Genomic DNA, 26,584 nt, shown 5'->3' with positions numbered 1-26,584 from the left:
GGGGAGAAAACAAAACAAGGCTACTTTGAATGCTGAAGAGAGAGAGAGAGAGCACTGTAGAAAGGACAATTCAAGATATTTTACACCTTGATTAGATTTGGTTTTTCAAGTTTTTATTAGATAATTAACTTGTTTCAAGGTCTTACTTTTCCTCAGTAAGGTATTTTTTTTTTATATTTCCAATTTTCAGCTGAATCTGGAGGGTGGACAAGGAAAAATTCCAAAAAGTGAACTGCACAGTTGTCACATTAAAGGGGCTATTTGTAAGTTTTCTTCTGGCTTCCTGCTGGGGGTGGGTGGTGGTGATTGTCGCTTGACAGATGTCTTGGCCATCACTGTCTTTATAATACAAGAGGAGATACAAGAACAACATTAGAATATTTTGCAGTTGTTTTTCTGTCCACTTGATAAGTATAAGTCCAATATGAAATCTTTTTTTAGCTCTGTTTTGGTCTCCATCCACTATGTTCACCACAGCACTGCACAGGTTATATACAGACTAGCAAATTTCTCTATATATTACGTAATATCTTGGGGATGAATTTCTAGAAATGGTGAGTAGCGAAAGAAATATATTTTAGCAGGTGCATCCTAGTTCATCTTACTGCCAAATGAATGAATATGTTCACAGTTATAGTGTGTTTGCACAGAGTGGGCACATGTTTATGTGTGTATGGGCATACTTCTGTTTTGCATCAGAACAGTGTTTTCCAGCTCCTGAGACAGGAAGTGCTACCTTAGCAACATGAGGAAAACACAGGAAGTACGAATTGCGTGCCTTAAATTCCAGCGTTTTCTTCCACTAGTGATGGAGCGAGAGAGAGAGGGAGAGAGAGAGAGAGAGAGAGAGAGAGAGAGAGGGAGAGAGAGAGAGAACAATGAGCAGCACACACAGTTTGACCAAAAAGACACAAATGTTCAAACTGGACGGCTGGAGTCACACAGATGGTTAGACACACACAAAAGGTCAATTATGAAGCCGTGGACAGAAAAGACAATTATGGTGGTTATGGGTGACTACACACATATCTCCAGAAACAGTTGCAGCAGGAATGTCGGCATGCTCATAAAACTGAGACAGAAATCTTAAGACCTCAAACCGAGGACAAAGTAAAACTTTCCTCTAAAATTTGGAGCTGATCAACATTTCTTGACAGATGCCGTCTCATGAGCCCTTTGCAAAAAAGATACATTTCATTTTTGACTGTCAAAGGCATTGATTAAGGAGATTCATCGTACTGATGGATTACTACATAGTGGAAGACTAACCATTGTTACATGGATGAAAATAAGGATTTTACTTTGTCCTTCTATGGTAATAGAAGTAACTTTTCATCCGGTGACAGACTGCAGTAAATGTCCAGGAACTTTGCCCAGCTGGTCAACTTGAGTGATGAGAGCACTTACATTAAAGTCCTCCATTTGTCCCTGGTCGATTTGCTGTGGTGCAGAAATAGCACGCTGTTTTGGATTAATATTTTGAAGGTGGTGGCAAAAAGAAAACACTGCTTTACATATAGAGAGAAATTACTACACAGGAATCCACCAGAATGTTGATATTAATTGATTCTGCAAAACCCAGATTCAATTCAATGCCATCATTCTTCATATTACTGCTTTCAACAATATTATGAATGGCAGCTACAGTGTCGTATGGTGTTACAATATGACTGAGGTTAAGCAACTAAAACACTTTTGGCATATCCATCTAAACACATATGGTCTCTCACATGAAAATATGATGCACTACACACCCATGAATACACAGTTGCACTTCTGAAGTATGAAATTGTGCTAAAACAAAGATGTAGCTATGCTTCCTAAAAGCATTCAGTTTCTAAAAGGTCTAGAAAGGTCTAGGTCAGAGGTCATAGGCAGACCACAGTCTGAATCCAGACTCAGACACCATACCGTCCAGACTCGGACCTACAACCTATAAATTATTGACGATTATTACATTTAATAAATTCTATTTTAAGCGGTGCAGCTTTTCTACCCTTCACTCTACTGAACTTGTCACTTGATGCAACTTGGCTGATCACAGCTTCAGTCAGTGAGTGATATAGACTACACATTATACATGTACTATAAGACCTCATACAAGTTCTCATAATACATCCAAGCTGCACAGGAGAGAGATGAGACGATAGACAATGTTGGAGGAATATGGAGAGAGTGGGATATAGTAGGAGAAGGAAGAGAAATGGAGGAGTTACAGCTGTTCATGCTGTTCATGTGTTGAGACTGTTTATTATAAAAATGCTTGAGACAGCTCGGGGCCTTTGCTTGAGAACATTTTACTTGTACCTCCTTGAAATCAATTTAATTGTATACTCCTGGTCTAGGTCTAAATGGTCAATGTTAAACAGTTACTATAGAATATCAGAGCAAATCACCAAATAGATTACCGACCCTATTTAGACCCATAGACTTGTATCCAGATGTAGAGGTTGTGTCTGATGTAAATCACTCCTGGCATCGGCTTGTTCTCAAACTCAATGTCCCATGACTACTCATAATTGGATTTTGCTTCCCCATCAACACTACAGCACTTATCTATATCCCTGTTACGATTACTTTATCTTCACTGAATGAGCTTCTCCCCTCAAGCTGTTACAATTACAATTTAAGTGCAGGCTATATAAGTGAACTTTCCTGAGAGTCATTTCATCTTCAGCACATAAATATACAGTAGAATAAGGTGCTATATATAAAAAAGTTGAGCGTATTTATTTCTATGCATGCAGACAAAGAAAGTGTGTTCAGGTGTTCACACACACACATACACACATTTCTGACCACTACCAAATGTAGTCTGGGTGGTCGGATTGTCTCTGCGTCTTTGTTGCATTTACACCTGTATTTTTAGCCTCCGGCTGTGATCAGATCTTCCTGGACAGATTTCGGTAGCAGGTCTGAACAGTGTTCAGGTAACAGTTCAGCTGCTGACACACTGATCTCCCAAAAATCTGCTCTACTTCTCCCACAGTCCTCCTCCCCTCTTTTCTCTCACTGATGTGTGTTCCTACCTCCTCCTCCTTTAATCAAACTGCCTTCCTCCTCCTCCTCCTCCTCCTCCTCCTCTGCTGTGTAGCCTTGCATCACCTCTCTCACCTCGTCTTCAGTCTCTCCCTCCATCGCTCTTCCTCTCCTCCTCTCTGCCTTGCTGTTTGTCAGCCAGGCTTGTCAGTGACGTTATTATGTTGGCAAAGATTATGCTAGGTCGAACACTGGCTGGATTTACTCCTCTGCTGCTGTTGGCTCCCCTTCCCTCTCTCCATTCTTATCCTTCCCTTCTCTTTCTGAGCTCCCTTCCTCTCTCCCTTGCTTCCTTTCTCTGCATCCCTCCTTAACTTTCTAATAATCCCTTCTCCTTGTATTTCTCCATTCTTTCCACCTTACTTTGCCTGTCCCTCTTTTTTCAGCACTCCTTATCTTTAATTATCTTCCTCCCCTCTTCTCTCCTCTTGACCTCTCTCTACCTGTTTTCGTCTATTTCCTCCCACTCTCATGGCTCCATCCCTGCCCTCATCTCCAAAGCTCACCTCTCTTTCCTCCTCGTCTCTCTTTCCATTCTTCCTCTCTCATTGCATCTCCATCCTTTTCTGCATAACATGGCTAAAAATATGTGGAGACTCAAACACCCATGTGTGATTGTTGAACATCTTACTCCAAAATCAAGTACATTATATGAGCTCAGACATAAAATAATATGTTTTGTTTTGTTTTGGAAATGTATTCTTGAACAGCAAAACCATTTTATACTTGAGGACTAGACAACTACAGACTGGTGACAAATTAGGGGAAAAACCATCTTAGTGTCTTAGTAAGGTGCTGGGCCACCACTTGGCATTGATTCTACTCGTCTCTGAACTCTACTGGAGGGATGGACACCATTCTTCAAAGAGGAAATTCCCTCATGCCTGGTGTTTTGAGGATGATGATGATGATGATGATGATGAAGAGTGCTGTCTAACACGTTTGCCCGAGATCTCCCCTCTGTGACTGGGTTGAAATCTGGTGACTGCGAAGGCCATACCATGTGATCCACATTATTTTCATACTCATCAAACCATTCAGTGACTGCTATGGATGGGGGCACTGTCATCCTGGAAGAGAAGATGATCATTCTGAACAACCCTGTATTGATTTGCAGTGACCCCTCCCTCGAAGGAGACAAGTGGGCCCAAACCATGCTAGCAAAATCCCCCCACATATAACAGAGCCACTGGACCCCTTTCTTTAGCGGTGAAGCGTTCAGGCTTTACTGTTCTCTTGGTGTTCGCCACACATCTCTGTAGACCAGTGCCTCTGGTTTTTGCACCACTGAACATTCATCTTTGTAATGAGGGGTTTATGCCCTGCAGCCCTGCTATAATATCCTCTTCTTGCTCGTTGAGAAGAGATGCTCTCCTGTTTCTCCTGACATATCACACTGATGCACCAACATCACAGTCTGCAAACGTTTCGACCACAGTTTCCCATCCTATTTACTGACGTCCTTCCCATAGATCTAAATGCAGATGACTGTTTCTACTGAAACACCAGCCGGCTGAGCATCTTTGTGACTGATCTTTTTTCCATCTTGATACAAAATCGGAGTCAACTGGACCTGATCAGTTTTTATACACAGGTCACAGAGCATGACTGGATGTTCACTACCATGCAGTGCACTTTGTCACCCGTCTGTAAGTATTCATGTCCACTGATATTATAATAAGTAGTGCCAGTATAACACCAGCTCCTTTGGAGAGCTTTGCATTATGGGTTGTTAGAAGCCTGACATGGGTGTCCATATACTTTTTTCCCTTTAGTCTCCCTCTCTCTGATCTGCATCCCTTGCATCCCTTGCAACTTTCCTGTCCTCCCTCCTTTCACTCTTACCATCCATTCCTCTTTACCTCCATCCATATCTCTTTCCTTTTATTCCACCTAATCCCTGTGCCATGCACTTTTCAAGTCTTTTTAGAAAGTTATTTCTACTTTGCCTGCTCTCTGCACTTATACCCCTCTCTATCCTGTCTCCCTCCCTCCCTCCCTCCCTCACACTCCGTCTCTCTCTGTTCTGACAGTGTGATCCATGGGGGCATTATCTTTCCATTATCTGTCCATCCCATAATCGTTTCCCTCACCTCGCCCGGCGTCTCTGGAGAATATTAATCAGCTCACAGACAACTCTAATCACTGCTCTGGGGCTATAACGGGAGCTGCAGTCCATCAGGCACTAACCACACACTCACACATTTGCACAAAGACACACATGCAAGAACAGTTTCCAATTAGTCTGTTACTCTCTCCCTCTCTCTCTCACTGAGTGCGTTATCTTTACATAAATCATAAACTAAAATGTTTAGCACATACAAATTTGGCCATTATAAAAACTGATATACACAAGCGCATGCAATTTGTCACGTAAACCTCCCACCTTCACACAAGATGTACATTCCAACAGGTCAAAAACAGGCAAAACATGTGACCTTTGAGATGCTGAAGATAGCATAATGGCTGCACCAGTCATAGCAGCTATCATTTCCCAAACGGCTGTCATCTCAGGCTTTCCTCACTGTTTCAAGGGTTCACTGAAGAGAAAAGCAAACAGGTTTCAGTGATACATGGTAAGCAGTACTTTAGGAGATAGATAGATAGTGCTGAGATTCATGCAAGAAGTCTGACCACAACCAGGTGAAACACATTCAGATTTAATGCTTCAGAATATAACAATGCTCAACTTAAGTTGGGGACACACATTATGATTGTTGGGTGCATCATTAGTTATGATTTAGGCATCACAACTAAGGAGACAAAGCAGGCCCACTGCAGTTTGAACATCGAAACTAAAAAAATCAGCATGCTTGTTGAAACAGTTGTTTCGTCTAGATGCTGGGTTTTAATACTTCTTTAATACAAAGAACAATAAAGCAGGAGGAACTGGACTCCTGAGGACCAGAAAACAAGATGACTGGTCGAATAAAACTGACTTGACTTGACTTGATGAAACAGCAAGACAAGGGATGTTTAGTCTGCATATGATTCCAGCAGCATCGCAGCACTTTTATAGCTTTTATTACAGTGATTTTACTGCGCCAGGATCTCGACCCCATTGAGCATCTATGGGATGAGGCAGAGAGAGTTTACAGCAAGACTGCACAACCAACCAATTTCAGACTATTAAACCAGCTAGGATGGTATGTGATTAAAGGTTTAATGATATGGGGCAAGAACTGAATTGGAAAAAAGGTAAACAGAAAGATAGAGGAGGACAAAGTTGTTTGGTTAGTCTGGTCGGGGGTGGGGGCAGATGTAATGGAAGGTAGCAGGAGGAGGCTCAGTATGGGGGACCCATATCAACTGAGACAAACAGGAGAGGGAGGGTTAATTGGCTGTGTGTACTCCTCACAGCTGATTATAGGTGTGGCTGAGACATGGCCTTGCTCCCAAACCTAAGTTTACAACTTAACTTGATCTTGCATGCAGCATCTTGACAAACGTACGCTCCTCTGAAGGCCAAACAAAGCGTGTACTAGATACTCATCTACCTACTAAACTGGCCACTCACGTATGGCAACTAATTTGGGGGAACTACCTCAATATGTTTTTGTAATATTATGATATTTTTCTTATCCTTTCATTTTTCATTTTTCAGACACTGGATACCTTAAAGCACACATGCTGTCAGTATCACGCTGAATCCATAAAGACGTAAAGCCAATTTCATCCTGTAAATCTTTCTGCAGCACATTACTGAGGCACATTAAAATCCAAATGGCAGAAGGAGAAGAGGGCAAAAGATGAAAGAATAGCATGCCCCCCCCCCCCAGAGACTTCTTTTCTTCACAGAATGAACTTGAATATGAATGGCTGCCCTGAGGAGGATGAGAGGAGGAGGAGGAGGTGGAGGAGGAGGAGAGCAGAGAAGAGGAGGAGAGAAGGGAGGGATGAAAGGAGGAGAAGAGAGGAAGATCAGAGGCCGAGGAATGTTTGCCATGGGGGTGCACGGGGACTAAACACACATGGAACTATGAATGTCCACATGCATGTGCTTGCACATATGTGCCCATGAACAGACGTAAAGGTAGTGATGCAACTACACACTCCACATGCAACTGCACAAACAACAAAATGCACAGATGCATAAATTTGAACCACTATCCACATGACTACACACAGCATGTTAAGATGTCGCGTCCAGAGACATCTTAGAATCAAATCCCCAAATTCTCTCCTTCAAACAGGCTGAGAGAGGTAGTGGACAAGTAAGGGAGGGGGGTAGCATGAGGAGGGATGTTATGGAAAGACGAGGGATGAGGGGTTACATGAGGAAGTAGTGTGTGTGTGTATGTGTGTGTGTGTGTAGATAGGCTATAAATCCCAAGGGGGACTGCAGCAGACACAGCTGTTTCACACCCGTCCAGATGTCAGTGGAGAAAGACAGACAGAGAAACATACAGAGGGAGAGAGACATGCACAGACCTATACTGTACACATCAAAGACAGTAAAGTAACACACATGCATACACAAACCCACACATACACACTACAGATGGCGCTAGGACTCATCGAGAGCATCGGAAAACACTTTGAACTCAGTGAACGAGCTCTTCGTCCTCACTGCAGTTAGAGTGTTGGAGGCACGAACACAGGCTGTAACATACAGTAACCACTGATAGAGGCTGCTGTGATGGAGGTGTGGATTCTTGGTCATGCTACAGTAGCAGCTGGTCTGGTAACACAAAACTACCCTACTTTACTGGGAGAGACATGAACAAGTCAATTTGCTCACTTAATTTCAGTTTCACATGTAAGAAGTTCAAAGTTTAAAGTGTCTTTACTGTCCCTTACAGGGAAATTGATTTGCAGCCAGGATATACAAAAACACACTAAACTGGCATTAAACACTTCAAAGACATCAACAGTGAGATAACTCATCAAGGTCAAAGTGTAAAAATCAAGTAAGTATTCTGTGCAAATAAATGATCTCCTGTCATACTCTAATCTTGGCACTCCAGGAGGGACGTAGCCTCTCTCACTACCTGCCTGGTACAAAGGTCTGTAAACTGGGCTTGACTCCTCTCTGAAATCTTACTAGCCACTTTGATGATGCTACCAAGCCTGTTTTTGTTGGCCAGAGTCAAATTACCACACCAAGCAATGATGCAGAATGTTTAAGACCTCCTCTGGTGTAGCCAAAGTCAACCTGAAACCTTGTCAGTACAGAGAGCGAGAGTTTGCATTAGCACAACTGTTAACACTGTGTCAGCCACTGCCAGTTACAAGCTAACAAAGAACATAAACAAATAAAAGATGCTAACTACACTAACTGTTCTGATACATCTGCTAGTCACCAGTTTTGGTCACAGCAGACTCTGAGTCATGGTCTGACTGAGGCTCAAGCATGAGGCTGAGTCTCTCTGATGTTTCCTCCTCTAACCATCTTGATGCTCTCTGCTCTTTTACCTGTCAACCTAGCAAGCAGCAGTGGTGGGTGGGGCATAAGGCCTGATCCAGAAATTTCTCAAGAGGAAGTAAGCATAGATGTTTCCTTCTTTTTTATGTGGGAAAACTGTGTTAAACAAAATATTAATCATAGCTGAGTATTTTTCCATAGTTTAAAACATGTCTGGAGAGGAACTTTAAAAATCATTCAATAAAACCATCCAGAGTAGACATTAAAAGAGCACATTTCCCTCAGGAAAAAAGTCTCTTTTCATCAAAATCAGATGAGCACTGATCATTAAACGCTTTAAAGGTACCCTGTGGAGTTTTAGACAACTAGCAACACAGTGGACTAATGCTTTGAGTAGTGGGTCCCTGTTTTGTATCTTGTGATCAACATCAACATGTGCACAAGGACTCACATGTGAGGCCATGAGTGTGTGGCTGGTGTAAAACGCAATACACATTCTTTTATTTATTAGAATTTCTTTAGGGCATTTATGGCTTTAATAGACAGTGGATAGCACAGAGACTGCAGAAAATGAGAGAGAAAGGTGGGGACATTGTGATTTATGGTCAGTACCATAACCCCTCGCCTTCAGGGCCTCCCCACAGTGCACCTTCCTGTAGGCAGACCAGCAAAACGTGAGGAAGAAGAAGACTGACAGAAAGAAAACACAGATGCTGATTTCAGAAATTGTTTAAATTATCAGCTGTAAATATTTTATGGAGACGGCCTCAATGATACACTCAATGCATTTACAGGAAAACTCCACAATGTAACTTTAAGTTTCATAGACTTTTTGCTTCTCAGTGATACTGTTGAATCCAGGGCAATGAAGCTAACCACAAGGCTTTAGTTTGTTACCCTGAAAAGTAGCTTATTATTCGGGCTTATTCAAATATTAGACAGTATATGATGGAAAGAAATGCAGCACAGACTTTCAGCAACTATATGCCATCTTCAGAGCTTAGTTACATCTTTATCCATAAATGAGAAGCTACTGTTTTACCCTGCTCCTGCTTTCTTTTCAAGTTATACTTGTTACTCTCTCTAATGCCTAAGTCTTGTGCAGTAGACCACACCCCCTTTCAGGTTTGAGCATGTATGCTGCACAAATAACTTATTAGAAAAGATTTCTATTATTAGTTATCACTGCTCCATGATAAAATACTACTATTTTTTTCCAGACACAGCATGTTGTCTATATGGTGTGATTGGATTTCTTATTTTAATTCTAATGTTTTGTGCTACTATAGTCACAAAAAGCTACATTTTTCTGAGTTGAGTGGAACAAATTATGTTGACTTCAGCTCTTCATAAGGCTCTCATGGTCTGCTGATTCAGAAACAAAGCTCTGTTGTATTTTATGATGGCGACTGTTGGAACAGACGCATCAACTCTAGCAAGGCATAACAGCTCTGTTTCCACTGAGGGTCTGACACCAGCTAGGAACAAAATATTCACTATAATCAACTCACTGTATGATTATCTTTCATCAAAAGCTCAGAGTGCAGTTTTTTTTTTTTTACAGTTCATGTCTGTGTGCCTCAATAAAATAGAAGGCCGATATTCACGCATTAAAAAGCAAAACAAAATGCCCCCATACTTATTATTTTTCAAGTGCTGGCAAGATTGCCTTCGTGAGGATTATCTGCCTTTGCATTTGTCAACACAGCTTCATAAAATAGCTGAAATGGGCTTTACATGCTGCAGAGAGGAATTTGTCCAGATTAAGTGAATCGGGAAAAGATGCAGCCAATTAAACCTGGTCATCATGGAAAGAGGTTACAGAATATGCATTCATTTCATGTAGCATTCATAGTACAGCAGGTTGTGCAAACAAATTGGAAAAACCTCAATGCCGTCATACACACCGGCTGACAGACATCACAGCTGGCCTGCAGGGGCAAAGCATCACTCTTGTGTTCTCTGTGAAGTGGAAAACCACTTGCAAAGAGTGTAATGGAACTACTACAAAGTGGTGAAAGAAAAGTGTTCAGTGCATTGAGAAAAGTTAATATAACACAAACTGGGACTCGTGTTATTTGCCTGCTGAAATACAGCTCATTTAGATGCAGCCCTTTCATCCAGCTGTGTCATTTGTGAACCTAAAGTGCAGCCGTGGAGGAAAGCAGCGTGCTGTGTTTGGACTGACAGTGTGATGATCTGCCCGCAAGCAGCTCTCAGTGGGAGGTGTCAGCAGCGCCTGCCAGCCTCACCACAATTTCGTCTGGCTATACCTGGAGAGAGTCCGCTTGAACCACAGGGACAGGTCAGATTGATTTTAGGTCATAGACCTCAGACTTGTCTGTTTCCTGTTTCATATTTCACTCATAAACTCGTGTTGCACAAGTGGTATTTCTTCACATTCACATTTTGTTAAGTGGTGAGTTGAGTTGTTGACAGATCAAACCCTTTGCTGTTTATCTGAGTACAAAATAAAGGTTGGAAGGTGTATTGCAAAGAATATAGAGAACAGGTAATGTGTTATAATATTAATAATACAAAATAAAGGGATGAAAATAGAAGAATCTGAAAAATGAAACCAGTTTTGACAGTTTTGACATGCAGGGCCTTCATGTCAGTGTTCCCTGTTTAAAAGAGGTGCTGCTGGTGGAAGTGGTTTGTGAGTGAAAGCTGATCTCTCTCCCATCAAGCCAAGTTGTTGATAGGGGATGAATGCACTTTGGCTAACTTCTATCCTTCACACAACCTGAGGGTATCACTAAAGAAGAGTCTGTTTCCCCTCTTCAGGATGTTTTGAGAGTGAAAACGGAGCCTTTTTCTGCCTTTCTTCTTGTGTGTATACGGGCACACATGCACTCAGACACACACAAACACACCAGCATGTTAACCTGCATCTGTCGCCTCTTTAAGTGGAAATTTTAAAGTGGTGCATGCACAGCTGTAGGCTGATGTTTGTGGGAAAAGACAAAACACATATGAAGAGGTAGCAGTGGAGAGTCTCCTCTTTGAACCATAACTGACAGTTTTAAAGAGCTTGTAATACTCTTTATAGGTGAAATAAAAGACAGAAAATAGTCCCTTTTGTATTCCCTTGTGCTGATAACCATGACTGTGGAGTTTAATCGAAGGCCATTCCAGATGCTCAAGAAAACCTCTCCAAAGCATAATCACAGCAGTTTAGACTTTTAGTACCTTTAGCCAGTGCTTTCTATTGACATCTATAGAATATAAAAAAAAAAAAAAAAAAACTTAAAGAGGCCTAAAACCTTTAGGGTTGATGGCACGTAATCATATTACTTACATCCCTCTAACTGTATCTAGTCATGCAAATTGCGCAGGTTGAAGGCATTCATCTTTGAGATTTCTAAATGAGCAACAGCTTATTTGGTACTTTGAATTTGTGCTGAGGAAGTTGCTACTGTCACTGCTGCCTCATAGTTGTCAACCCAGTGTCAGAAATTTGGAACAACTATGGAGAAACACACAATTTTTCTAATTTTCTTAGCTGCATAGACATTCAATTTAAAATGATGAAAGTTAATGAAAACAGAAATAAGTATAAGATTCAGCTTTTGTGCAGCAGTAATCCTTTGCTGCAGAAACATGACTTTGATGAAACATGGCTGAACCTAAACACAATTACATTATGCAACTAAAACTTGACCTCTGAGCCAAGGTAAAATGTCATATAACATAATTTAATCTGTTTATGCTAAGTGTAACAGTATTAGTGCGAGTGGTCCTGATGTAAAGTGAACCTCTAGCAGCTTTACAGTCCAGCTCAGGGCACTGAGCTGAGACGATGGGATTTAAATAAAAGATCAAGTAGGGGGTCAATAAAAGGTCAAAGTTAAGTTGTGACCTGGAAGGCATTTACAGAATCAAATGTACTAGACATCTGTGCATGAAGGCCCACAGTGTCTTTGAAAGACCAAAAAGAACAAACATACTCCATTTAGTCCTCCATATAAAATGTCAAAAATATGTTGTTTGTCCAAGAAAAACATGTACAGTACTAGCTTTTACTGATCTGGTGTCACTATGGACAGGACGACATCATTTGTTGGTGCCTTTCATTACTTCACTGTTACACATCATGGTTGAAAAATAAATCTGTTATTATGATATGGCAATGCTATGGTTAAGTTTTAGTCACATTTAGACACAAAGACAACTTGGCTGGGTTTAGGGAAAAAAAATCATGGTTTCTTACTTCACTAAGGTTAATGGACCATCATTGTCATGGTTATAATAATAACCACTTGGGTGTGGTTAGGGAGGAAAAAATCAGTCATGGTTACAAGAAACCAACACTGACAGTTGGTTGGAAACCTGAAACAAACAGTGGTGTCCTGTGCAAAAGTCCAATGTTTTGTTGACCCATCCATCCACTTTGACCTCCTCCCTCTATGGACTTTGTAGGGCAACAATAACATCACACTACTTCCTCCTTAGTTCCCACCAGACAAGAGTCATAATTCCTTTGGCCCTGGTGTTTTCTCACTTGAAGGTAAACATACATCATTTTTGTGGAATTGCTGAAACAACTAATACTGTTGTTTTTCTCAAAAGTAACCTATTGTAACAGAAAAGGTTCTTCTCCCTGAGCCTGAATATATTCAGATTCCGATTCAGACAAGTTTCTTAATCCTAGGAGGGACAATTCTTTTGCAGCTTACCCAGTCCATACACACAACTTCAAAACTCGCAGGCAAACTACTTACATGTCAGAAGCAACAGATTTAATATACATGGGTCAATACAAGTACTTGGAAAATGGTACACACAACATCTGACATCATGTCTCACAATGCGACTAGCATTGATAAACTTGGGGAAACAACACTGTTGTAGCCAAATCTTGTAGGAGGAGCCTGATCTAAAATCAATAAATTTGTACAGTCCATACACCAATGCACAACATGCTCAATAAATCCAAATTTGGGTTTCATATGCCAAAGACATTTAAAATACAAACGTTTCAGTTGCCCTTCTTTTTTTTTTTTAACCACAGATTGGTAAAAGAAAAAGAAATTATGTCTCTGTGTTTAGCAGAAATTTGAATTCAGGAATTGTTATTGTGGAAAGTGGGTCATCACAAGCAAGTACAGTAATCTGTAAAATCACATCCAGTGACATTATTGCTGTATAGTCGTTTCATGATGCAGTTTATTTCTCCCTGAAAATCAGATTATATGCTGACGATAAGATCATTTCCATGAACAAAAGTTTTGACCTCTTCTTGCCTGAATGGAAACAAGGTTGACAAGTAGCTGTTGTGGTCACCAAATGGCAAAATAGAAAACAAAAAATTATGATGCCATGCTCAACAGACGCAAAACAATATAGTGCAGATGCTTTGCCGACACAAAATATTTTTAACTTCTATTCAAGCATTTTACATCTAATATATGAGAAAGTAAAACAACCTGTTCCTTGTTTTTTTAATTCATCATATTTGTTTTCTGTAATTAGGTTTTCATTATCTGATAATCAGTGTAGGAAGTGGCTGTATCAGATAAGTTTACCATATTACAGGATTAGTATTGTGTGCAGTAGTTTACACACCAAAGAGCTCTATCATATCCTGATAAAAGAAGCTGTGGATTCAGCTGTGTCACTGTGAGGCAAACCGCAGTAACCAACTCAAACACACCTCAATCAGGGGGCGCAGATAATCAACCGCCCCAAACAACACTGAAGGTGTGAGTCCTTCAGTAGTTTATCCACACAAGGCCCATCAAGGGCAGCAGCTCTTTGTACTGGCAAACCCTAATTACTGTTTGGACCGTCATGAAAAAGCTTCCGCTCTGACATTAAATACAAAGTCACTGAAGTACAAAGGCTTTCATTTTTTCCTTTGTTTCAGATGCCAGCACAGCAGAAGGAGCACAGGACCGAGGAGGAAACGGCGGAAAGATAACGGGATTTAGAAAGAGCCGGCAGAGAAAGAGAATTGGACAGAGACAATAGTGGAGACGAAAATGGCACAGTGAGACAAGAAGACAGACAAGAATGAACAAAAAATGGAAACATGATAAGAATGATGGATTTAGAGAGAAGGGGGAGGGGGAGAGCACCACGTACACATCAGACGGGTGGAAATGCCATTAAGTTTGGATGTGGACAAAGACATGAAACAGATCAGACAAATGAAATACAAAGTTATTTCATGAACTTCATGAGCAAATTCTCCCAGTTTCCACCCAGTCTGACAATATGGGAAAGTGCTTGTGTGAGTGGGTAATTTTTGGAGGGACTTTTTCTAATTGTTTTCTTTTCTCTGTAACTTAAGGTTAACAATAGTCTATTCTGTGTTTCACTGGACAGGAGACTGTAACACCCACACCCATGTCTGACCACTGTCCAGAGTGTGTGGGCGTGTGTGTGTGTGTGTGTGTGTGTGTGTGTGTGTGTGTGTTGGATAATTCTGGGGAGGTTATTCTGATGACAGTGATGGTGCGTGATGATGATAACAGGTTATTCTTATGCATGTATGTGTGTGTGTGTGTGTGTGTGTGTGATAATGTGGCATGTGTATGCGTGTTCCTGTTTGTCAGAAGATTGGACAGACAGTTCACGCTGCAGATCCTGTGGAGTTGAGTGTGTATGTGTGAGTGTGTTTAGAGAAACATACTGTGTGTTTATGGGTGTGTGTCTGTATATGTGTGTTTCTCCCACATAATATCCCCTCCTACCTTTGTACTTAGCCTCCAAATTTGTCTGTTTTGTCTCTAAAAATGGATATTTAAAGGATGAGAGAAAGATGACGAGTGTCTGTCTCATTCCACATAGATATGATGTTTTCATGGTACAATGCAATGGAAGCTTGAGTAACATTTAAAGGAGCCATTGGTATGTTTGCTATTGCTACATATCCAACGTTAGCATTAACAGCTGTTTACGTACCAGTCTTTCCAAGAGCTTCAGCCATCGTTGTGTTTACAAGACAAGAGGTTGTAATACTCCCTCTGAGCAGAGCTATTTCTTCAGGGCAGACTGGACGCTACAGTGACTCAGTATCGGAAAGTGACGACACAGGCTGACCTGACCAGGGCTCGCTGGTTATCATGCTAACTTAAATAGAAGAAAAGAAGTGATAGAAACAGAGGCAAAACAAGAGGGCTGCTTTCCACCAATGGAGACAGCTCTTCGTGAGTAAGGAAATGAAGTTTGATACTAAACTTGAAACTTTTCTTCTAGACTGGTAAGTGAACAGCTGTTAATGCTAACGTTAGCCATGTAGCAATAGCGAAAATGTACAAATAGCCCCTTTAAGTCACTTTTCCATTTTGATGCACAAATTAAAAATGTGTGTAAAAATAGATGGGTAGAAACACATTTATCAATAGTTATATTCTTCAACAATTTTCCCGATATTTTCCAACATATTATTAAAACAGTGTTAATTTGATTTAATTTTCCATTGGATTTTATTTCATATTGAGAAAATCTGCCTGACTGGTTAATAGAGCAAAAGAAATGCACCGTTTTTCCCGCACAAAGAACCAAAATTTAAGGTCACTCCCCACATGTCTGCATAGAGTCAAATAAACTTTTAACGCGGGGTTGAAAACATTTAACAGTTCATCCAAATTAAACCATCTTCAACTTCAAAACAAAATTCCACAGATGTGCTTACTTCAGCTGACCGCTCTGGTATTTTTATCCTGTTCCTAAAGGCTAATTAATAACAGTCATCTGTCGAAACGAAAGTGAAGATGAATGATGGTAAATGCCAGGAAAACAGCAATATCCTCTTTTTAGAGCAGTAATCACCTTGGTTTATAGGAAATGTACTCGTAAATTGGAGCCACACTGTGACTAAAAACAACATGAGCCAGAGTTTGTTTTTCTTATGTGCTACAGGTCAAACCAGAAGCTATTACAATCCTCTGCTGCCAACATAGGACTGTGAAAAGCTACAAACCTACAGAAAAGAATTCAAGTGCTTCTCCTGGATTTTCGACTTCATTTCTCATCAGAAGTTGATCTTTGATCTTTTCACAAAAATCCCCTCCAACTCACTCACATCCCAATACACACACACTCACACACACTCACACACACACACAAACACAAATAAACAATTTGCCTGGCTTACTGTAATCCAGGAAAACAGATTTGTTACTGTAAATCTCTTGGCGTAGCCTCTTTTTATTGCCGTCATGTACATCAAAAGTCCCTCTGTTGCTTTTTTAACCCTCTCGCTCTATTTTTTTTTTATTTTTGATTCCTCCACCCACCTGTCTCAACCTCTTACCAACATTTCCCCCCACACCACCGCCTTTTATATCTAAGAGAGACAGAGACAGAGATTTTAAGATGCACGCGGCAACAAAAACACACCCCCTGACAACGACGCACACATGCACACAGTCACAGTATCCTCACACCAACATCTCAAGCCAAGTTCTTGACAACAGACTCCCAGCAGTCTCTGCCTCCTCCACAGCTTCATAATTGACCTTCTGTGTATGTCTGGCCATCTGTGTGACTCCAGTCGCCCTGTTTGAACATTTTCACTGGGGGTGCTGCTCGCTGGTTCGGCTCAACTTATTTTCTTTGTCCTCTCTTTCTCCTTCTCCGTCTGCCTATCCCTTCAAACCCTTCAGGCCTAAATGGATATGACAGTATCGATCAGGTTGTCCATAAAAACTCCCCCTCTCCTCCTTCTCGCTCTCTTGTCTGATGGAAAATTCACTGCAGTATTGTACTGATTTACTCAGTCATGCTCCTGTTCTGACTGCAATATGGTATCAATCATATTTATTTATTTTTTTATTTTGGCATCACTTCAGGCTTGTATCCAAAAACTAGAAGAAGTTTAAAGGTATAAGAAGAATTACCTCCGGTTACTTTATCACAAGCACAACATTAGAAGCAGTAATGAAGCATGCAGGAGTCATTGCCACGTGCTGTAATGGTCTAACTGTATTTCTGCTGCCAAACTCCCGGAAACACAAATGAAGCAATGCAAAGAGCGGTAAAGGGTAATTTTGTTTTCTTTTCTTAGAATCTAATTTGCAGGATGCTGCTAATGGTAATGATGATAATGGTCCTGATGCTGATGACCTTGATTATGATGACTACGCTGATGAAGCTGATGTACTGTGCCTCTGCAGCACACAGTCATCTGATCTCTGGAAACAAGCAGATCAACAGCACCCCTCAGTGGCACTAGACAGAAAAGCCAAGCAGAGAGCAAATGATGTTCGACTTTATTTCTGGGGTCATGTACTTGCATTTTGATTTGTGTGTGTGTGTGTGTGTATCATATATATATATATATATATATATATATATATATATATATATATATATATATATATTGCATATAAAGAAAATTAGAAAATATAAAATTGGTGAGTCCACGACCAGTATGCAAATTCTATGGACTTTTGTTTTTGTCTGGTAGCACCCTTAATTTATTTTAGTTTGGGACATTTTATCTGTATTTGTCATCTTAATTTATTTCATCTTATCTTCTATATTATTTATAATACTCTTTTTAAATCCTATTTATGGTACTTTCCTATAGTTTTCCCTTTATATTGCCTTGTGTCTCTTTTCTTAATGACTTCATTTTGAATAGCCTTGCTGTTGGAAGTAGAGTCTGATCTTTGTTTCACCTTATTGCACAATTTTACAAACTATTTAGATAATTTATTTATGCTCAATAAAAGGAACTATTAAAATTGAATTAGTTAAACTCAAAGCTGTTTTTAAGTTTTCATTTTTAGAGGTGGTTTGAGGTGGGTTCCCTTCACTTCTGACTGGCTCATCAGATTAAAGAATCAATATATCTGTATAATCAGGTCACTTATTTTTTAATTCAGTCTCTAAGTGCCTTAATAAAGTATTTTTTTAACCATAATGACGGGCCCTTTAATTTTTTTTTCCACTGTGAAACATGAAAGTGAGTTATTTATTAAACCTAACATAAAGGTCGGATTCAATAACAAATAACTGTCAAGTAACTGTCTCCATGATTTTTTAAAATTGTGATATCTCAATTAATCTAATGTTACAAGCATCAAAGATAATGATGACGATAATGATGATAACCGCCTCGGCAGCACGTTTGTGTCACACAACTTTTCAAGCAGGTAAACAGCACCTCCTTGTGTCATAAAGTTGAAACCTCAAACCATGCTCACTGAGTGGAGTCGAGATAATGATTGGATGAGTTAAGTTTATATTAAAAAATAATCAACTAAATATTGGTGGGACTGGGCGGAAGAATTGAAAATAAATGGTCACTGATGAGACAGGATTGTTATACTGTTTATCTTGTTCCAGTATCACTACTTCATGTTCCCAATTCCCTTTCCTGCATGTCAAATTCTAGATGCACTCATGTTTTATTCAATGTTTATGAGTCTGAGAATCTGAGGCATGAGGTGGTCTGTGTGTGTGCATGTGTGTGTGTGCTATCTGTATGACAGATCTGTACATGATCATAAATGAGGGCGAGGAGGGTGAATGTCTGCCGACTCGAACAGAATGAGATCAAGATGGATTGAAGTCATCACCGAAGACGAGGAGCAGACAGACAGTTCCATCTCTCACCACACCAGCCTCTGTGTGTGTGTGTGTGTGTGTGTGTGTGTGTGTGTGTGTGTGTGTGTGTGGTCATACTGTACATCTCCAAATTTAGACACCAAAACAGAAAACAGATGCAAACACAAACATTCACACATTTCCTTGTTTATCTTTGTTTGTGTCAGTGTCACCATTAAGTGTCATTCATCCCTGTCTGTCATCAGCAGAGATACAGCACAACTCTGAGTCTCACAATATGACAATATATAAACTGTGCATCATGAAAGGTCACTGCAGCAATTAACAGGTACAATTACGCTGATGACTCTGCAGTACCTCGTTAGGACCAGTGAGTGGCAGCACTTCACAGCACAACAGCCTAAATGTGAGCAGCTCTGTGCAGAGGAGAGAGGGTTATTTTTGTCTAATTACTGAGACTCCTTCTGATCAGATAAAAGATGAAGCTCTAATTCAGATCTCACAGTTGTGCTCTTTTCCTTGACATAATCCAACATGAAAATATGAACCCTCTGGGCGATACATATCAGCAGGTGATGTCATTCAGAGTGATGCGTTTCTACATCATCTACTCCCTCCCAACAATTTTTGTAACTTCTCTGAAGCACACAGTCTTTGTATGCTCCATTTAGCCCTGCAACAGGTCTGGTGTGCAGAGGCTTTAAAGGTGAGGCAGGATTTGAGCCACTCTCTCAAGCAACTAGTACCATCATGATTCATGTGGTGTACACAAGAGTGCAACCCCGTGAATGTCTTTGAGGAGAGACTGCCGGAAAGTCAACATTATCCTCATTTGCACAATTGATCGTGTCTCATGCCCTCTCTGTGACAGTGTTTTTTTTTTTGCCCGTATTTGAGAGTGGCCATCTGGGACAGTTTTGTATTACAGCCTAGTTGTTTTGCAGCATGGTCAAACCTTGGAAGGGTACTCCAGCGATTTCGTGCTGCACTTTAATAATGAAGAAGGACCAGTGACAGGCAGATTTTTTTTTAAAAAGAAAAAAAAAAAGAGAAAAAGATTAAAATCAGTGTGGCAGAGAGAAATGCTGACTTTCAGTCCCTTAGAATGGATTAAGCTTCAAAAACTGGATCCTACAGCTCCCAAAATGCAACTCTTTTTTTAGACCCTCCCTGACTGGTAAATGCCCACTGTCATTATTTCATGTCTGCCTGCTTTTACCATGGTCATTAACTCTGCCATCATTTCAGATCCTGCCACTCTCATGTGCCCTGCAGTAACTCTGGCCTGTCCTGTTGTTCCCAGTTACCTGATTCCCCACACCCAGACTACCCGACTGTCTGCCATGTTGTACCTTATTTTCAGCCTTTTTGCTGCCTGATTATTTGCCCCTGCTTGACTTTCAAATAATTTTTGCCCCTTCTACCCCGTCACCTGTTCTTTCACTCCCCTGTTTCCAACTCCTGCCTGCCTACAGACCACTGCCCACCTGCTTGTTTTGCATGCCTCTTAAGTGAAGATGAGCTATTATACTCCATCGTCTATGCATCTGTGAGTCTCTGAGTGGTGCATTTGAGTCCTACCTGTTTACTGAGCCATGACAGCCCACATCTTTCAAACTCCACACTCTGTCAGTAAAACAGGTTTTAGGTTGAAATTTTAAAGTCTCCAAGCCCAAGCTGGAATAATATCATGAGGGTTATTTTTCTCAAACTTTGCAAAGCTCCAGAACAACAGATTGCATTATAAAATTGTACTCACAGGGTGAGAAGTACTCCTAAAGTGAATCTGAAGTGTAGTTTGGTGCCCCTTTAGTGCTTTACAGTGTTTGCAACTCGTGAACATCCTGGCAAAGAAAGTGTTGGAATCAAACCAGATGAAATCTGTTAGCATTAGTAACAGCTACTTGCTATACAATGATAGCATGAACCTTACTATTGTTTACAGTGGGCATGTGAGAAGTCAGTGTATCACTTTGTGGAAACAGGAAATTATGTCTGAGAAGACTTTAATCAAACTGTGACTATGTCTGAAATCACTTCCTATCTGGGGGGATTTATTCATTATCTAATGCCAGAAAGTCTTACAATGGAACAAAAAGAAGTATAGTCCATGGCATGTACCGTTCTTGCTACTGCTAACAATCCCACAATGCCATTCTCCACATTTTAGACATGTGAAATTACTCTTGTGAGTCTCAGCTTCAGTGATGATGTGAAAAGATGATGATTCATGAGCACTTGAAATCTCAGTTCATTGCAGAGTAAACTGCTGAGAGCCTGTTATGCAGGGGGTAGTGATTATTTACCTGAAGGAATGATTTCGGACACAGCTTTAGTGCCCACTATAAATTTTAAACTTTTACAAATCGCAAACAAAAATAATTCCCTTTGGATTTAGAACCTTTTGCAATTTATTTTTAGAGCTGTTGCTAGAGCCATCACTCCACCATCCTCAATATTCAGGAGATACCATTATGCACAGCAGAAGAATAGTATCCATCCATTCTGCACTCAAATTAGAGCAATTCCCCAAACATGGTGTCCCTTTTTCCCCAGTAATGCAATACTCAAAACATGGTTAAAATAAGCAGCTGTACAGCCGTCATTATGACAGAGCTATGCTCATGAAAGCACACTAATGTAATGACACATGTTCAACAAATGTTTAGCCCATCTTCTATGAAAAAGTCCAAAAAAAAAAACAATTTTCAAAAGCTGCATAACTCAAAGTAATGGCAGGGTTTACCTTATCGGGAAACTTTAAATGGATATCCTCCTCACTGAAAAGCCCTTCCAAAAGCAATTTGGATCGTAGAATAATGTGATTTTGAAAAAGCAATCTCCCAACACCAACTGCAATGAAAAACAGCCACAGCAGGGGCAGTAACTTATCATGATGTGATTTAACTAGCCCTTGTGCTATTCTGAGTGGGTACCTACTGTTAATGGAAAATTGTTATTCCAGTAAGTGAAGATTTAAAATACTGGGCTTGCCAAATGAGAGGAATAACGCAGGAGAGGAAAGAAGAGGAGGTGAAAGTAAGGTCAGGGAGGTTAAAGAAGATGGAGAAAACCAGAGTGAATGAGAAAGCACACAGGAAGAAGAGTGGGGGAAAATAACACCATCCACCAACCACATATTGGTAAATTTAGGCCGACTCCCTTACGCCTGTCTGTTCCATCGGTCACATACAAAGGTGAAAAACCTCTAATTCAAGGTTCAACATCTCAGTCTCTTTGACATGAACCCCAGTTTCTGCTCTGACTGCATCACAAACAGCTACTGCATGAAGATGTTTTCTAGCTGACCCCTCTCACCAACTTATTTGTGGAGGGTGAAAAGAAGATTTCAGAGTCTTTAGGGTATCACAAAAAAAAATAGTGCCAGTTACTGTGGTAACTGGATGAGGGTATTTTTAGCCATTCTAGCAGCATATCTCTGTGGATGGTAATGCTACTCTGTTGGTCCGCTGCTTTATTCCAGACTGAAATATCTCAACAACTATGAGATGGATCACTGTGGCATTCATGGTGATCAGCGGATGAATCCTAATTACGTTGGTGATCCCCTGACTTTTCTGCTAATGCCACAAACTTTGAGTGAACTTTTGCATCAGGTGTCAGATGGATTGCACAGAAATTTGGTGATCCTCTGACTTTTTAGCTAGCACCACCATCAGGTCATAATTTTAACATGTCCAACATTTTGTTTCATGACTAAATACTTTGAAACTAACAGCATTACCATCAGCCATCAGTGTACTTTGTGTTTGATGCAAATTTGCAAATGTTACCATGCCAACACATTAAACTAAGACGGTAAACGTGATACAGTACCTGCTAAACATCACCAAGTTAGCATTTTCATTGCGAGCATGTTAGCATAGCCTATTGATATTAGTATTTAGCACTAAACACAGCTGCTAGCATGGCTGTAGACTCCCTTATCTGGCTTTGCAGGTTGTGTAAACGATCGTTACTGCGGTCGTACTAGACCACCAGCATCCCAGACCAAAACTAAAGCTGCGTCGGCCACATCTCTGGCCTCCGTTTGGCCAACACTGCTGCATCGGCAAAGTGTTATGAAGCCCAGTAACACACAAGAAGAAGCACAACAGAATAAAGTTACCCTGTGTACACAAGAGCCAACAAAACAATCCAGCCACAACCATTAGCCCATACTAACACTACTGTGATATGCTGATGCTGAATGATAGCATCATTTGCCAAACACATTCATATATTGGTTACAGCAAGTTAACGTTATCAAATGTTATTAAAACCTCTTGAGCTCCATTGGCCCACGCACGAGCCCGTTCTGAACGTGTTCTGAAGGAGTAAATGCTAAAACGTTTGTCAATGTAGGCATGCTAAAAGTTGTTAGATCGGTTAGTGTCTAGAATTACAAAAATACAAAACAAATATTCAGTTTATTTTGCGCTAACCACAAGCACTTAAGTATGATTTATTATTATCCACCAGCATCATATACCAGGTGTAACAGCCAGGAATGATTCTCTCTACCTATATGATGGTCCTGAAGCCATATTCTCTATCCATTCCTCCGTTATTTATAATCCATTAGTCCGTGAGGATCCACAGATCACAAAAGTGTTTTTTCATAAAAGTCTTCCGCGTTCATCATCAGTAGTCCAATGCAGATTACAGAGCGATTGTTTACAAGCGGCACATTTCATGGTGTCTCTCCTCTCTGCTGCATCAGGCTGTGTCAGCGTGGAGACCTTGTTTTACAAAAAATGGTTTCTTCAGTGGAGGAAATTCTGGAAGGTCACTTTCACCCAAATGCTGTGCACTACACTGTGCCGTCTGGCATGTGGGCAGTCCCTGTGTGTTATATGGGGAGGGCCAACAGTGTAACAGGAGGGACTCACATGCACTATCATGCACATGTACATGCACTAACATCCACACAGTGCCAGACCTGATACAACAGAAGAAGAAGACAGAAACTCAGATAACAACACACACTGAGGGTGTGTGACTTCGTTCTCTGCTATCATCCTCCCTAGAATATAAAGTAAATACAGACTTACTGTACATTCACCAAACCTCTTCCAGATGTTGCCTTTGTGTCTCCACATTTAAGCATATTCTTTATTCCTGCTGTCTGTTACCCATCAGCCTGTTACCTGGCAGAAATATTTAATTATTTGGCAGACACATTTGTTCACAGTGCTGTACAAAAGACCTACAATCCAAGGCACAGTGAATCAAGGGGGATCGAATCGAAGTGCCACAATGCTCAGTTTCACATTCCACATAAGTGGCTCAAGGTCACTGGTGCATGCAACAAGGCATAAGAGCATAGGAAATAGGAAAGGTTTTTCTAAGCGAGAGAGAAAGAGAGAGAGAGCATTTTAGTTAAGGAGGTACCAGAGGGAACTCTTGGAGGGATTTTTGAAGAATTTATTAAACCACAGAGAGATGAGTGTAGATTATCTACGTTGCATTGACGGTAGGATTAGTCCTCATAACTTTGTTTGACATGCTGCCTTGGCCCTTCTGGGTTTTTTGTCATTTTGGCATGTAATGTCCTTGCGTCCTTGTCGACTTGGAAATGCTAAGTCCAAATATGTTACATTAACAGACCAGCTGATATGCTATGGTCTACATGTCTTGACCCTTTACACAGAGCTCTATTGATACCTTAAATAAATGTAATCACTGCTGATTTTACTTATCATCAACTCATCTACAGAGCTACTTACAGAACTCATAATTTTGTGACATACATACATTATGTAGAATCTAACTGAAAATGTAAAAAGAAATTTCATTCCTTTATTTCAAACTCTGTGCTATTTAAGCATGTGCCCCACGTTTCAATGACTATTAATGGTCCAGGGCTGGTTCACAGGCTTACATGACTTTGGCCCTAATGACATTCATTATGAGCTTAATTAGATGTACAACAGGCAATCGTGGCAGCAAAGACGAATGTTGATAATTTAATTCTGGGCAAAGGTTGACTAGAGAACATGCTACTTAGACAGAATCTGCCCTCTCTCACCGAGTAGGTTATGAGGCGTAGAGAGGCTGAGGATGACAGACAGGGAGATACAGAGCGTGAAAGTGACAGAATGTCAAACAGACCGGCCGGGTCAGATTGACAGACAGAAAAATACAGACACAGAGGAATTAAATGTTCCCCAACAGATGATGCAGTCGCCCTCAGTAATATGATTAATTAACTCCTCGACAAAACCTGCCTGGTATTCTTGCAGTTGTGTACTTTCAAAGTTCAAACTTTGATTAAAGCATTTCATTCACCTCATAAAAGCAATTTCATGCCAGAACACACTGTTAATGCAAACAATGGTACTGCTCCAAACTTAGTTACTCCGACCAATGGAGATATTGACTTATGGTATGTTAGCCTGATATCAAATGACATGACATCGTTGTTTGTACTTCTGCCAGGTAGCTATGTGGCACTTTGAAAAATGTTGGCTCTTTGACTTAATCTGTTAAAGCTGAAATCTAGGCTTATTCAGTTTATTGCCAAGAGTTAGTTGAAAAGCTCAATGGCACTCTCATGTCTGTATGCTATATTAAGCTACCTGCCGATGCTAATTAGCTAAGCTTAGCATACAGATGGGAAACAGTGGGAAACCAGGCTCTGCCCAAACATAACAAAATCTACCCTGAAGCTCATTCATCAATAGCTTTTATTTCAGCTGTGTAATGTTGTGTTATGGAGGGTTGTGCTGGACTATGACTTCCAGGAATCTGCCATCCAAGGGTGATGACAATGACTCCTGAAAGTCACTGCACTCATAGGTGGATTTTGTTATGGTTGGACAGACCTACGCTAGCTGTTTCCAGTATTCATTTCTAGAGCATAAATTTGAATATGTTGTTACCTTATAAGAGTATTGGCATTGTCATCATGGACAGGTACAATCCATCAAACCAATATTTCTTAGCATCAGTTTGAACGTTTCAAAAATCCCTGTGACAGTGAAAATATGTCACTACACTCTGTCACAAAGAAAAATATAATGATTTAATTTTAAAAAACATTGTGGAATTTACCTTTTACCTAACTCCAGGAGATTGTTTCTGCCTCTAAAGAAACCCCAGAACAACAACTGATCTGCCACGTTACCCATCAGTAAACAGTGTCCTTGAACACAACCCGAAGTCTCACCTGCTCACTCAGTGTTTAGTTGCCCTGAGTGAAAGCATTAGCTAAATGAAAACGTGAGAGCAGGTTAAGACCATGGTGGCCGCGGTGGGATCTCTCCCTTATCACCCACAAAAAGAAGGCAGCGACTGAAAGCAATCACAGAGCTTTGTGAGCCGAAAGCATGTGACAAAAAGCGACTGTGTTCGTGAGGCATGGCTGCCTTTTGAGTGGCACCACAAAGTACCACAAAGTGTTTATTTCACTCCAGCTCTGCCAATGTCAAAGCAGTGTCACTGCGCTTATCAGACATCAGTATTATCGCTTAGAAGTGAAAAAGCCAATACATGTAATTGGAAACAGAGTAATGTGTATATAAAGTTATCACAGACAAACTGGTTTATCAAGGACTTGTCCCCTCTTTCCATTTAATTCCCCCGGTACTGATGTGATTTACCCTGAGATTTACACTCAAATAAATCAAAGTGTGTGCATGCGTGTTCGCTCGT

The 26,584-nt window shown here is 40.5% G+C and overlaps 1 long non-coding RNA gene across 1 annotated transcript; it reads right to left on the bottom strand.

Moving 5' to 3' along the window:
- LOC139636729 (uncharacterized) lies at nucleotides 1–24,671 on the bottom strand. Its single transcript, XR_011694451.1, has 4 exons — nucleotides 23,453–24,671; nucleotides 5,426–5,579; nucleotides 684–802; nucleotides 1–339 (listed from the first exon to the last, which is right to left on the bottom strand). It is a non-coding gene; the product is annotated as an uncharacterized lncRNA (long non-coding RNA).
- Nucleotides 24,672–26,584: the final 1,913 nt, after the last annotated feature.

This window comes from Trachinotus anak, unplaced genomic scaffold, assembly GCF_046630095.1.
Source record: "Trachinotus anak isolate AG129_WGS33_773 ecotype Australia unplaced genomic scaffold, CSIRO_AGI_Tana_v1 ptg000019l, whole genome shotgun sequence".
In the NCBI taxonomy this organism is placed as follows: domain Eukaryota; kingdom Metazoa; phylum Chordata; class Actinopteri; order Carangiformes; family Carangidae; genus Trachinotus; species Trachinotus anak.
This window is presented reverse-complemented; position numbering and strand designations above follow the sequence as displayed.